This window comes from Suricata suricatta, chromosome 8 (genome assembly GCF_006229205.1).
Source record: "Suricata suricatta isolate VVHF042 chromosome 8, meerkat_22Aug2017_6uvM2_HiC, whole genome shotgun sequence".
Classification (NCBI taxonomy): Eukaryota; Metazoa; Chordata; class Mammalia; order Carnivora; family Herpestidae; genus Suricata; species Suricata suricatta.
Window position 1 is genome coordinate 29963286 of NC_043707.1, and position 15042 is coordinate 29978327.

Genomic DNA, 15042 nt, shown 5'->3' on the forward strand with positions numbered 1-15042 from the left:
CAGCCCTTCCTCAGCCATGAGGTCCGTGGCCTCTGGTGCCTGGACTAGCCCTTCCCGCCACTGCACCCCCGTGGCAGTCTGTCGGCAAATCCAGTCCACTGGCCACCAGTCAGCCTTGGTTGGCGCCCTGGATTCCAGGAGCTTCTTTTTGGCTTGTCCCCTCCCCAGTAAGGTCCAGAGTATCTTTGGGGCCAGAGCCCCCTCGTCTCCTCAGGGGCTCAGATGCTGCCGGGAGCAGAGCCGATCGCAGACCCGCCTCCCATGGGCACCTTGGCTCCTTTCCCACATTTCGAACAATCAAGTCTTCCAAACAAAGAAGCCTGAGAGACTTGCTGGGCTTCGTCACAAACTCGTGAGTAACACGCATTCCATGTAAGTTTCCTTCTGCAGCTCAATCAACTAACACTCCATGGCTTCAGCCCTGTTCCTTGGAATTGTGTGTGTCTGGACAGCTGTCCCCTCTGCCGGGGTCCTGAGGACGGCTGCGGCCACCACCCAGGTCCCAGCTCTCAGGGCTGTCCTCTGAGAGGCCTCCCAGCAGCCGCATTCCCCACTGTCCATTCATCTTATTTTTACTGCACTTCTTTTGGCCTCCAAGTATCTTATTCATATATTGATCACTTATTTACTCACCACTGTAAGCTCAGAGAACACAGCAGGTGCACTCAATAATGGTTGACTAAATATGCAAATTAGTGACATCTGTGTGTTACGTGAAGGCCGCTCTGCACTTGGCAGGCAGCAGGTGGTGGGCTGGTATTGTAGTATATGTGCTGCTGAAGCGAGCACCGGGCTGGTATTTTAGAGAGCAGACGGTTGGGGCGCCTGGGTGGCTCAGTTGGTTGAGTGTCTGACTCTAAATTTCTGCTCGGGTCATGACCCCATGGCGGTGGGATCCAGCCCCACACTGGGTTCCATGCAGAGTGTGGAAGCTGCTGGGGATTCTCTGTCTCCCTCTGCCTGTCTCCCAGACTCCAGCTCTCTCTCTCAAAGCAAAACAAAAAAGAGCAGAGGGTATAAGGGTATTTACTCAAACTATAAATATGACTTTTTAATTTTTTTTAATGTTTAGTATTTGAGAGACAGAGAGAGACAGAACATGAGCAGGGGAGGGGAAGACAGAGAGGGAGGCACAGAATCCAAAGCAGGCTCCAGGCTCTGAGGTGTCAGCACAGAGCCCGATGCAGGGCTGGAACTCAGGGACAGTGAGATCATGACCTGAGCTGAAGTCAGACGCTTAACTGACTGAGCCACCCAGGTGCCCCTGGAACTCTGAAGGAAAGAGTGTGTAAGTTAGTTTTTGCAGACTGAAGTTCTTGACGCTTTTCATAGCCTTGAAAAAGGGGACAACTATCTCCTTGGAGAAAAAAGTAAGCAAAGCTCTGGAGTCAGGCTGCTTTTGTCTACTGGACAGTGTGACCCCCAGGACAGGGTCGGTAGGCCTGGCTCCCAGTGCAGCCGTGTGGCTGGCACAGAGCTGGGGACACATCAGGACTCAGCAGACATCGACCAGGAGGCCAAGTGGAGAGGAGGAGAATGTTCTCAGGGGAAAGGCTTTCTGGACAACCCTCGTGTGTGACCAGACCAATCCACCGGCGTTAAGCTAGCTCTGCTCTGGCAGGACTGGAAGGCAGGGGAGAAGCCACTGGGCTCCCTTCCAAGCCTCTGATCCCACGAGTCGCTCCAGGGCGGACCCACCCCTCCCCAGTCAAATCAAGGGCCTGAGCAGAGAGACGGCTGCAGCGCTTAACCTCCAGGTCAAACCTTCCGGAAACAGTGGCTTTTATTCTTATTGGAAATGAAATCGCGTCGAGGCAATGAAACGGCCAGAATATCACCTCTGCCTACTCAGAAATTAACCACAATTGGCTCATTTTTTTCCTGACCATTCTATTTAAATTTAAATGATACAACAAGTAACAAAATCAATTTCAGTTAAGATTCCTCTTGTTAATCCCAAATGGGAAGAACATTTCCCTTCTTGCCCCATTTTTTGGCTGACTTGGTTTCACGAAATGATTTAAATGAAGTCCTTTAGGTTAATCTGTGTCCAGCTGACCCGGGAAGCGGTCTGCTATAGACTGCACAGGGTTTGCCAAACCGACAGGGCAGCTCCCGCAGGCCTGTCACTCACCAGTGTGTGACCCTCAGTGTGATCAGAAACAGCCTGTGATTGTCACTCAGGCTTCAGTCGTCTCTGGGCAGGGGCAGGGGCCAGCTGCGGCCGCGGATTAGGTTATGAGATTGCATAATTCATTCTGCTTCTGCTACTGAGACCGTCCAAAGCCTCTTGAGATAAGTGTCAGGATTAAACTTTGGATGCCTCTTGCCATTTCTCTAAAGTTTTAACAGTGTTGTTCTCCAAGCAGTGGGAAGCAGGGTGAATGGGAAAATCTTTTTCTCTCCTCTAATCAAGGGCCTGAGGAGTCCTGAGGAGGAAGGAGGTGCTGGAGGTAAAATTAGGGAACCTGGGGTCTGGAGAAGCACAGGAGTGTGGCCAGGAGCGCAAACAGGCTGAAATTCTTCCCCGCTGGGGTTTTAGTAATTTGACCTTGGGCAGACTTCTGAGCTTGACAGTCACCTGATATTAAGAAATTAGTTTTTGATCCGATGATAGTATTGGGCTTATATTAAAGAGTCCAGGGGCGCCTTGCTGGCTTAGTGGGTGGAGTGTGCAACTCAGTCTTGGGGTCATGAGTTTGAGCCCTATGTTAGGAGAAGTTACTTTAGAAAAATATAAAATCTTGTAACAAACCCAAAAGGAGTCTTTACATGAGGTCTATATGCTAAAACTTTTAGAAGTGAAGGAAAAGGATTCTGGAAGAGCCTCAAGATAAATCTGGGGTGGAGGGGGACAGATGAGATGGGTGGCCAGGAATGGGGTGGCCGGAACCACACGACAGGGACTTTGGGATCCTGTGTGTTGGAGATTTAACATAAAAAGGAATGCCCCCTCCCAAAGTATAAATAAAAAAGCAAGGAGGGGGGCCTGTGTGCTGGAAGTCCGGCTCTGCCCAGACTCGGTGCTTTGCAGACTTTTGGGACGTCAGTTAACCTCCCAGAATCTCAACTGACTCACTCAGCAAAGGAGAGGAACAAACGTACATGAAAAGCTCATCTCCGTAAGACAAACATGACTGAGGGGCACCGGGGTGGCTCAGTCGGTTAAAGCGTCCAGCTTTAGCTCAGGTCATGATCTCACGGTTTGTGGGTTCGAGCCCCGTATCAGGCTCTGAGCTGTCAGCACAGCAGACAGCTGTGCCTGCTTCAGATTCTGTCTCCCTCTCTCTCTGACCCTCCCCTGCTCGCACTGTCTCTCTGTCTCTCAAAAATAAATAAACATTAAAAAAAAAAAAAAAAGAAAAACATGATTGAAAAGTCACACGAGTATTTGTCTTTGATACAGAAAAAAGATTGCTGAGCAGAGAACGGGAGAAACATGAATTCTGGAGGGGACGCCCCAGTCCCATGCACCCCCTCACCGCTCACCGGGTGCCCCTGTCCCCCAGGAGGGCACCGTCAGTGCAAGGGCCCTGTGGCAGAGTCCGCTACCGGCAGGACTGACAACGCAGGTTGCTGCCTGTTTGCTTTTAGGCTTTAAAAAAATGTTTGGGGAGGGCCTGCTGTTATGCCACTTTTAATATATACATTTGAAATGTCTTCTGCACATATTTAGTTTGGAATCTGTCAGCACAACTTCGCAGCAGCCGGAGCATGGCTTCCCCCACATGGGCCCTGGCTCTTCTAGAACCGCCTCTCAGGTTTTGTTTCTCAGCCCCGGTTTATTTAACCTGTAAGCACCCTGCCTACAACCGACTGCTCCTGGCCACGCTACTGCCTGCCACAGAGAACAACAGGATCCCCCCCCCCCCCCCCCCCCCCCCCCCCCCCCCCCCCCGCCCCGGTCAGGGTGAACAGGGCACGTGCTGCTGGTGGGACCCACATGCCTACGGGAGAAAACTGCTCAGATTTCACAGGTGGGTAAACCGAGGCCCAGGACAGAGGAGAGACAAAGGAGCAGCCGGCCTGGGGCAAGAGCCCTGCTTTTATTCCTCGATGATGTAACAGATCCTAATGACCCCTCTTCCCCCCTAAGTACTTCTTGGGAGAAAATGCTAAGAGAAGGCTTGGTGGCAGAGAAGCTAAAACGAATAAAGAAAGATCTCCAGTTGCATCCTGGTTATTACTCTCGGCTCCCTCCCCCGCCTCACCTCCAAGCCCAAGGCCAAGGCAGCTTCCCCAGGCCCATCTCAGGCCCAGGCTTCCTTGCAAACCTTCCTGGCCCCCTGGTCTTTCCCCATCAAATCCACCACTGAGCTCCACTGGAGACTTTCTGGGCCCCCCCAGTGTTTGTCCCCACCCCCCCTTGAGTGGCCCCCACTTGAGCCAGCTGGGGGTTGCCTCCGCCCCGCAGGGCTGGGAAGTGAAACTGGAGAGCAAGGCGGTGAGGCCGCGGCACACTCAGGAAAGACTGCATCCTTCCTCTTCCTCTCGCTGGCACCGAAAGTCTGCATTTCGGCAGCGTAAGTGCCTTTTTTAGGGCAACTTGAAAATGAATAATTCAGCGGTTCCTATTCTCCTTGTGAAGTGTTAGACAAACAATTCAGATGGGGCCAGACTTGCTGGCCCCACGAAGACCGTCCCTTCCCTTCATTCTGACATCATCGGACTTGGCCATGAATCTTTAAGAACACCCTCCATCCTGTCTAATCACTAAAATACCACAAAGGAAGTTCACAATACTTAGACGCGGGGGGAAGAAAAGAGAAAGGTTAATTGCAACATAAAGTTTTCCCTCGTAGCCAAGCAAACAGAACATCAGTCACAGTAATACGGAACTCTTTAAAAACTCTACGTATGGAATGTCTTAGTCACATCGGGTTACTGAATAGTTGAGCTTTTTTATTCAAATCCGAGCCTTCAAGGTCTCTTCCCCATAGACCTGTGCCCTTGAACTCCCAGGGTCCACCCTGAGAGCCTGAGTGATTCTGTGGGTCCTGTTACAGCCACTTGCAAACCTTTCTGGAGGCAGGTGTGATGACAATTTTGAGTTAAACAAACGACCTTCCTGGTTTCATTACAGAATTGAGTTTGGAAGGGACGCTCCCGGCCAAGCCAAACCCTCCTTCACATGCTCATGGCTGGAAAACCTCAGCTGATGGTATCTTGAGGCCCCGCTACCAGGAAGACACAGAGAGCAAAGAGCTGCCTTTCGGCCCAGCTGTGCCTGTGATCACTGAGGTACAGTGCCACTGTACTTCCCGACAGGAAATTGGATTCAGTCGCTTTTCAATCACAGGTAGGGGGCTCTCCAGGTTTAACCCTTCCGAGAAGGACCCCGAGTACCCAGGTGATGAATCTCTGAGTTTAGTGAACGTTAATGTTAAGAACCTATTTGTCTATGTCTGTCACCTGTTGGCATGTAGCTGGCACAGACCTCAGTCTGTGAAATGTATTTGCCACGTGCTAGAGAATGAAGCTGGCTGGCTCGAGCGTGTGACTCTTGATCCCGGGGCTGTGAGTTCGAGCCCCATGTCAGGTGTAAAGATTGCTTAAATAAATCAATGAAGACTTCAAAGGGGCACCTGGGAGGCCCAGTCGGTTAAGCGCCCAGCTCTTGATCTCAGGTCACGATCTCACGGTTTGTGGGTTCGAGCCCTGCATCTCACGGTTAATGTTGAGCTGGAACGACGTGCTGACAGTGTGGAGCCTGCTTGGGATGCTCTCTCTCTGCCCCTCCTGCACGGCACGCACAGTTTCTCTCTCTCTCTCAAAATAAATAAGCTTAATAAAAAAAAAAAGGATTTTTAAGTCTCTAGTCAATAATCCTACTATGCAGCAGCTGCTTTGTGAAACTAACAGATAATCTTAGGAAAATCCAAAGAACTTGGAAGAATTCACCAGCTGGAGTCTGTAGGCTCAGAGCACTGCATACAAGAGTGGGCCTCCCTGCACAGCGAGCGGCAAAGGTTAATGCAGTGCGGTGTCACTTGCTGCCATGCGGGATGTGTCATGTGATAACATGCATGCTGGTAGGAGAACCAACACTAAATGGATGCTGGGGGGCCTGGGTGGCTCAGTCGGTTAAGCACCCAACTTTGGCTCAGGTCATGATCTTATGGTTCGTGGGTTCGATCGAGCCCTGTGTCAGGCTCTGTGCTGACAGCTCAGAGCCTGGAGCCTGCTTCAGATTCTGCATCTCCTTTGCTCTTTGCCTCTCCCCTGCTTGTGCTCTGTCTCTGTCTCTCTCTCAAAAATAAACATTAAAATTTTTTTTAAAAATAAATGGATGCTTTTTAAAAAGGCTTCAGAAGGGCTCCATGGTTCTGCATCTGACAGAAGATTCCAGTAAGAAAAAGGGACACAGAATGGGCTGGGCTGGAGGACACTCCAGGAGTTAAGTAAGCTTCCTGGGCCATCTTCCTTAAGTAGATCAGAGAGTATATGCCAGAGACACTATGGATTGGAGAAAAGTCCAGCATCAACAATACAGGAAAATGTGAAGAGAAGGGTTACATCGGCAATTGTAAAGAGGCCAAATTCACCTATAAAAGTAAAATATGTATTTGAAGAAAACTCCAAATCTAACAGAATGTAGCAGGAAGCCACTTCGAGGGAAGAAGGTGAACCTGGAGATGTCAGGTATGGTTTTGAACCACAGCAGCCAATATCCTAGGCAGAAAATAACTGCAGATGAGTCAGTCACACTAAAAGGCACAGTAAATTATAAAACACAACAAGCTTGAACTTGTCTTTGGTCCGGAGGCAGGAAAGTCTATAAAATATGTAATACAAAAAACGGAAAGGGACGTAACGCACAGGCGTGATCCTAGTGGCAGAGCTGCTGCGCCGCGTGGAGGCCGTTGGCACAGCCGGGGGTTCCGATCACGTGGAGTCTGAAAACCAGGTCACTGCTGAATTGAAACAGGGAAGTCACGAGGTTGTCCAATGTGACCGGGACAGATAGTGAGAACCAAGAGGCTCCATTATCCTCCATGGAGAAAGGAGAGATGGTCCTTTGAAGAAGATGAATGCTGAGGATCAGATGGACTGGTCCTCACGAAAGGGTGCAAGTCACCTTCTGTGGGTAACACAGTCCCCTGCTCACCAGCTCCAAGCGACTCACTGGAGCACCCGAGCAGAGATAACCCGGGAATCGGCAAAGCCCAGGGTTTTTTGGTAAAGATGTGTGTGCGCATGCACAGACACAGACACACACGCACACACACACACAAAGGTAAAACTCCCACATACCAGTAAGAAGTATCCAGAAAACGAAAGCTCTATCTTATCTACAATGGGGACATAAATATTAAACATGTGGGAATTAAAATAACATGGTATAAATTCCACTTGGAGAAAATCGAATTACATGGGGCGCCTGCGTGGCTCAGTCGGTTAAGTGTCCAGCTTCGGTTCAGGTCACGATCTCACAGTTTGTGGGTTCGAGCCCCGCATCAGGCTCTGTGCTGACAGCTAGCTCAGAGCCTGGAGCCTGCTTCGGATTCTGTGTCTCCCTCTCTCTCTGACCCTCCCCTGCTCGTGCTGTCGCTCTCTGTCGCTCAAGAATAAAAAACATTAAAAAAAAAGACAATCGAATTACAAAATTCTAATGGCAAAGAAAGTTAATGACAGCACTTCTTAACTTGCAGTTGCATTAAAGATAAACATAAACTCAGTTCCCAAGCTGATTTCGGAAACTTGGTGAAATGACAAGATGTGTCCAGAAAAAACAGGCGATCGAAAGACCAAAGGTTTTGTTCAACCAAAATAAAAACAAAACAAAAATCCCCCCAAAAAAACCCAAACCAAAAAACCCTCAACAACAGCAAATTCAGTGTATGGGGTATCAAAACAGAAGACAGAGACATTAGCGGAACAGGAAGGTGAGTGCTAGGAAGAGAAGTTAGATCAATGGAACGCCACTCCAGACAGGAACCCAGAGAAATGTGAAACTTACACCTGATTTGCTCAGCGTTAAATATGGGGTGAAGGGTTGCCCACGCTATTGGATAAACTAGATATTCACACAAAGAACAATAAACAGATACGCATCTCACCCTTATTTTCTAGAACAAATTCCAAAGAGGTGAAAGAGATAATAAATCATAAAACAATCCTAAGAAAATGGACTGGAAAGGGAAGCCCGTTTTCTACTATGATTCACTGAAATGAATGATTCACGATAATGAATGTGCGGGGTACATTTATTTACCAAAACTTTCAGTAGAGAAGTATGAATTGCTTTAAAGAGACATGCATTCACAAAGGGGGTTCCAGAGTGATTTTTTTGTTTATCCTGGTGATGGATTCTGAGCTGGACAGAGATGGGGCGAATCATGGGTCTGGGTGCAGCACGGCGGGCCCTGACGGGTGCGGAAGGCCTAACTTCCATTCAACTGGAGACTCAAAATTCAGCAAAGGGTACAGTTAAAAGCGCCTCTTTCCCTGCCCCCTAGCCAGGTCCCCCTCCAGAGCCAGGGTTTGCATTTAACGAGCACACAGAGCACATTAAAAGCGCGAGGTTCTGAACCCTGCGTTTTCCACTTAATTATGTACGTTGGCGCTCTGTCCCCAGCAGCACCGAAGGGGCGCCTGTGGTGGCTGAGGGCTAGAGGACTAACTTAGCAAGCAGAGCGCACACACGTTCCAGGACACCAGAAGCAGGAGAGTGTCCCACCCCGCCCAGCCCCTCACACTGCTCGGGTGCCACAGGGGCCCTGGGGCTGTCACAGGCTGCCGGGGAACTCCGCTGCCAGGCTCGAACCAGCGACCTGGCTGCGCATCCTGAGAATTACGAATCAGAAAACCCCTCATTTGGTACTTCTGCACTTGGCACTGGGACTCCCCGGGGAGAAGTTCTAAGGAGTGCCAGAGATGGCACACGGCAGAGCCTCAGGGAGCTGCCTGCCTGTCACAGAGCCAGCTGCAGCCGTCACCCGCGTGTGTGCCTCCCTCCTCCACCCTCCCCAGGGTTGGCTCTCAGGCTACGCTAATATTCTGAGCATCTTGCTCTTTAGACCTTCCAGTGCAGGGCGAACTCAGTGACTGTGAGAATCCTATGGGCAAGGCCACAAAATGATGCAGAGAGGGGTCTGCTCCTCCTGGCACATTAGCTCATGGATTATCCAAACTCAGACAGACATCTCACTGGGTGCCAGGCACAGTCACAGACCCTCGGAAGCCAGACACGAGCCCCGGAGAGCTCCTGGTGCGGTACAGCAGATGGGATGGCCAGACACCAGAGTCTGAGGCGGTGGGGCCCACCAAGGGAAGGGCCTGGGCCCTAGGCAGAGATGGGGGGCTCCAGAGGGGCCGTCACGGTTCCCTTATTGTTATTTGGACAACTCTTTCCTGAAACCAAATATTGACAATTAAACCAGAATGACTGGATTGGCGTTTTCCAGAGTGTGGTTGCCAGACACACAAGTGTGGGGGGCTACAGAGCTGTGGGTCCCATCCCAGACCCACTGAGTCAGACACTTCAGGAAATGGCCCAGGGATGTGCATATCCAACCACGCCTCTGAGGAACCTTAGTCAAGGTTAGGAGTCACTGACCTGAGTAATGAGCGGCAGTGTACTGAGTTTCAACGCTTCTGGAGTTGGGTCAGAGCTAGGTCTACTACTGTCCACACGTCAGAAGGCACAGATGTGTCCTGCGCCTCCATTGCACCATACGTCCCTGTCTTATTTATGTTATTTTATTTTATTCTTGAGAGAGAGACAGAGAGAGAGAGTGTGTGAGCAGGGGAGAGTCAGAGAGAGAGGGAGACATAGAATCTGAAGTAGGCTCCAGGCTCTGAGCTAGCTGTCAGCACAGAGCCCGACACGGGGCTTGAACCCATGAACTGTGAGATAATGACCTGAGCCGAGGCCAGACGCTCAACCGACTGAGCCACCCAGGCGCCCTGTGTCCCTGTCTTTCTAGAAGACACCTGGACCTGCCCTGTACTTTCTGATCTGAACGTATTGGGGGAGTTCTACACTTCAGACCGAGCCCTCTCATATCAGGGCCGGGTCAAAGGACCCTGTTTAAGTAATCTCTGCGTAAACGTCCACATGAAAAGACAAACAACAGAGTAAGCACATGTGGGGAGGATATAAATCACACACAGAAAGGAGCCCCTGCTCCAGGTTTTTGCATTTTGCTCGCAACCAAGTGGCTTTCCCTGACCATCCGTGGAAGCCGGCCAGGCTCTCCCCCTGCCTTCTGCCTTCCTTAACTTGCTTCAGCAGCACTTGACACGTGACCCCACTTAAACTCTCACTATATGGCAATCTGATGGCCTCCAGGAGAGCAGGGGGTTCGCTTTCATTCACTCAAGGACCTCTGTGAGAACCGGCAAGGACTTATTCTGGGGCAGTGGGGACACAGCAGCAAATGAGATCACAGGACTTGAGAACCTGCATTCCAGGGAGCAGAGAGAGATCAGCAAGCCAGGAAACAAAGGCAGTGTCCGAAGGAGAGGAGTGAAAGGGGACGAGGGCAGAGACTGCCAGGAGGGGAGAAGGCCGCCCGCATGGTGAGCTGCAGGTCTGGAAGGACCCCGCCTTTGATACCCTTTTCTGGGTTCTTCAAGCAGTGACATGGCCAACTTGCAAAGTGACAGGATCCCTTTAGTGGCTGTTTCGCCAGGTGTGATGGGGGCGAGCGGAAGTTTGGTTTTGTCTGGGTGAAGCCTGCGATGCCTTCATTAAGGACGGCTGCCAATCCCGGAGGTGCAGGGAGAGGGCTGAGCCGGAAACATGAATGTGGGAGTCACCGGCACGTGCTTGGGATTTAAGGTGATGGCAGGGAGCGGACCTCCCAGGAACACGAGGAGCACGTGTTAAGACAGCCCCGAGGCTGCCCCCTGTACCCCTAAATACCAAGCACACAGGAGGCGCCCAGCAGATCCTCACTGAATACATGAACATTTGAAATAACCCCTGACATGGGGGGGGTGCATAATGCTTCCATTTTTATGAGAGGTGAAGGCCCCTTAGCTTAGATGAAAGTACGTCGACACCTTCCCCTCGTTATGAAAATCAGCCGCAGACTTTCCGACGCGGGCTCTTTTACGGTGGCTCACTTCCGTCCGTGCCCCACGCTGTGCTAACAGCGTGCGCGGCAAGCTAGCCCCCCACGTTGCTTCTTGGCCCAGGGCGCCAGGCGTGTGAGGCGCAGACGCACAGGGACATGCAGGCCTCCTCCAGCCCAAAAGGCAGGGTCTGTCCGGGACCATCGGCACTGTGCGAGGATGGCTGCAGACAATACCTCCTCCGGTCCCAGCCGTTTCATGCCTGGGAGCGGTGGGTGTGATAAAAGCCACACAAACTATTATCAAAGGCCCGCATAACGTGGTAAGCAAGCACTGTGTGAAGTTCTAGGGCATAGCATGAGGAGGGACCAGCCGCGGCCCTCAACATGCTGCCAGTCTAATGTGGATGCTGAACTTGTGCCGCGGTCCCCTCCAAAAGTCTAGTGAGGAGCGTGAACCTCTTCCAAGAAAAATGTTTTAAATGTTTACTAAGGAAAACACTCATTTTGAAGTGTAGTTATTCTAGTACTTGAAGAAAAAAACCACCCAAATTTAGGATATAGTAAACGTTCTTCTTTATCGAAGCATGAAATAACGGATCTCGTGGTGGATCTAAGAACCACGGGCGGAGAGGGATCAACAACACTTGTACTGTGATGGGAAATCTGATTTCCAATCGTAACCAAGTCACAGGTTCCTATTTTAGTTTTTTTAATCAATTTTTTAAAGTTCATTTACTCACTTTAAGAGAGAGAGTGTGCAAGTCGGGGAGGGGCAGAGAGAGAGAAGGAACGAGAACCCCAAGCAGGCTCTGCACCGTCAGCGCAAAGCCCGACGTGGGGCTCGAACTCACGAACCATGAGATCACGACCTGAGCTGAAATCTAGAGTTGGATGCTGAACCGACTGAGCCACCCAGGTGCCCCTCTTATTCTGGTTTGTTGACCTCATTTGCAAGGGAAGGAAAAGCTACATCACAGTCAGATGCTAGTGAAAATAAAGATGTTATGTTTTCTGAGGGTCCAAGTTCACGGTCCCCTCCCACCCCGAATTCTCTCCCTGGAATAGTAGAGACCAGAACCCCCCTTAATGTGCATACAGAGGCTGGTGCAGGTAAGTGTGGGCACAGGAATGGGATGGGGAAGGGCAGGGATCTGCTTCTGAAGAAAGGCGGTGACTAAGAACTGGGATGGCAGATCACCGTGAGCCGAGCCTCCATGAGGGGAGGAGTCAGGAGCTTTGGCAGGAAATGGGGTGGTGAAGGTGGGCCGCCTCACCAAGCATCCCATGCAGTAGGTCGTGATTTTTCAGCAGAGGCGAGTAAGAGCCACAGAAAGATTTTAAGGAGGACAGATTTTAACAGGAGCAGATTTATATTTCAGGAAGATACTTTTCGCAGACACTTGGAGGATGGATTAGTCCAGGGAGAAATTGGCAGCAGGGAGATCCACTGGGAAGATACTGAAGTAGCAGGGCCAAGACGTGAAAAGAGCCAAATAATTACAGTGAGAAGGGAGGGATGCAGCACGTCTCATGGAGGTAGAATTAATATGGATTAGATAGTAGGGATGACAAGAGCCAGAAAGGACCCTTCGTCTCTGGAATAAAGGAGGACCCTTTTTGCCTTAGGTGGGAAGAAAAGGAAGAGAAGCTGTCTGTAGGGAGTCACAGAGGACAGTGAGCTCACTTGAATTTGAGATGCTCACATGAAAGAGCTGTCTGGCAAGGAGCTGGAGCTGGAAATATAGAGCCTTCTCTATTGGGTACTAAACTTTTTCTTATTGCTTTATCAGGACTCTTTATATAGAGATAGATATTTGTTGTAGACAATGCAAATATTTTTGTCAGTTTATCAATCAATTCACAGAAAACTGAATTTCCCTGATTTCCACCTTTGGCCTCATGTTTAGGAAGGTTTTTCTCACCCCTAAGATTTCCCCTAATGTTTTAAAAACTTACATATTTAAAACAGCTAGACTTGATTCCACATGGGGCTCGGCTCTGACTTGTTTTTTACATAGTGAGCCAATTATTCTGACACCGCCTACTGAAAACTCCATCCTTCTCTTACTTCTTTGAACTCATGCAATTTTTACAGACAGCTTTTCCCAAAACAAACCCTTAATTTCAAAACTGTCACTAATATACAGGGCTACCAGGAAAAACAAAAGCAAACCAAAAAACCCCCAACCAACCACATGCCTACACACAGAACTGACCATTGATGTAAGTGGTGCTCTTTCCATTATTGATGACAAATGAATTCTTCCTTCCTTTGTTTTTTTTCCTTCTTTTTCCGTAGACTTCATGCCCTGAGCAGAGTCCAACACAGGGCTTGAACTCACAACCCTGAGATCAAGACTAGAGCGGAGATCAACAGTCGGGACGCTTAACTGACTGAGCCACCCACGCGCCCCCAGATCCTGGGTTCCTAACTACGCTTGTGCTTCTCATGGAACACCGGGACTATCCGGTACTCTTTCTGCTCGGTAAATCCTAAAAATCATAGAGGTCTCTTAACGGTCGAGAAGAGCGCAGAAGTGCATCCGAGTGAGGACAAATGTTGAAAAGATAAACGAAAAGGTAAAAAATATATGCGAGCCAATAAAATTTTGAGAGGAGGCTGCTTTTGCGCTCCAGGCAATTTGGAGAGCGTCCCAAACTCCACATCGTTTCATTTTTTCCCCTCTCCCGACTCCTTTAGGTTTACCTTTAGGGAAATTAGAGGGCGCACGTGCGGTCATTTGGGGGTTAATCCTCACTGATGCTGAATGCCCCGAGTCTTTGCTTGTTCATCGGAGCATTAAATCTGAAGGCTCAGGAGAGCAGAGCAGCCGGGCTGCCACAGTGAAGCTATAAAGTTCTGCATTAAAAATTCATATCGCAGGCTCGCCTCGGAACTCGGCTCTGGCTCGCAGGAGAGCTGACGGGGAAATATGAGACACCCCACTGTCTTTCTGGCAATTGGAGACATTCCTCAACAAACAGCACCTCAGGAAGGGAATGAAAGGGCAAACAAGCCGTGAAGGAAATCAATGAGTTCAATTATCTCGCTCGCTCTCCCTCTCCTATAGGAAACTTTTCATTCTTAAGGCTGGTTCCAAAAAGTTTTTTTTTTTTTTGTTTTGTTTTGTTTTACCATATCCCAGAACGAGAGCTCTAGACATCCTTGCTGGTGCCCAGATGTTTGGCACCTCTCTTAATTTGTTTTATGACAGCCCAGAGAGCCCCAGATTCGCCAAGCCGCACGGGGTGAGCTCCCTCCTGGAGTCTGAGAGTCGTGGCCGGCGGGGACCACACGCGGGACCGCTTGTTCTCGTGTCGGAGGATGGGCCTGTGCACATGTGGCGTTTAGATTTCAGCAGACCTGCTCGGTGGTTATGAACCTCCAGAGGTTAAGGCATTAACAGCTCGGCAGTAGTATGCGCTTGGAGCTTTCTGTCCTCCCCCCGCCGCCTCAGCACCCGAAGGGTAACCGGCTACGAGTCCCTTAGGACAATGACGCCCACAGCCGCGGCCTGTTGACGCGGACCAAGAGACACAGACACGCTGACTCCTACAAGGTCAACACGGATAAAGAATGGGGCCCTTTGGGGCTGGGAAAGACTTGGGCTGGGGGAACTCGGCCGCCATGTTTTCCGCCTGGCCAGGGAGGACTCGAAGGGCCTTGTAGGCAACAGTGGTGGTGACCGTATGCCCCGTTTGCGGCGGGTCCGTGTGCAGATACCACAGCAAGCACTTTATGGGGGTGTTGCTTCATTTTACTGAGGAGGAAACTCAGGCCCGAGTTCAGAAACGGAGTGCCTCGTGCCAGGGCTTTCCTCCTCCGGCTCACACTGTCCCCCCGTGTCCGGGAGAGAGCCTTCCCTGGAGTCACTCCACAAACCGGCTGTAGAGGCCCAGGGGGCAGACGGGATGGGAGATCCTGCTCCTGGGAAGCAACTCGGGGATAAAGCGAAGAGGCCAAAAAGACGGCAGGCTCTTCACTGCTGCCCGTTGCCATCCTTCCCGGTCCGCTCAT

At 50.5% G+C, this 15042-nt stretch overlaps 1 protein-coding gene across 1 annotated transcript in view; it reads right to left on the minus strand.

Moving 5' to 3' along the window:
• CUX1 (cut like homeobox 1) overlaps window positions 1-15042 on the minus strand; it is a 353536-nt gene that overhangs the window by 111683 nt on the left and 226811 nt on the right. The window lies entirely within an intron of this gene.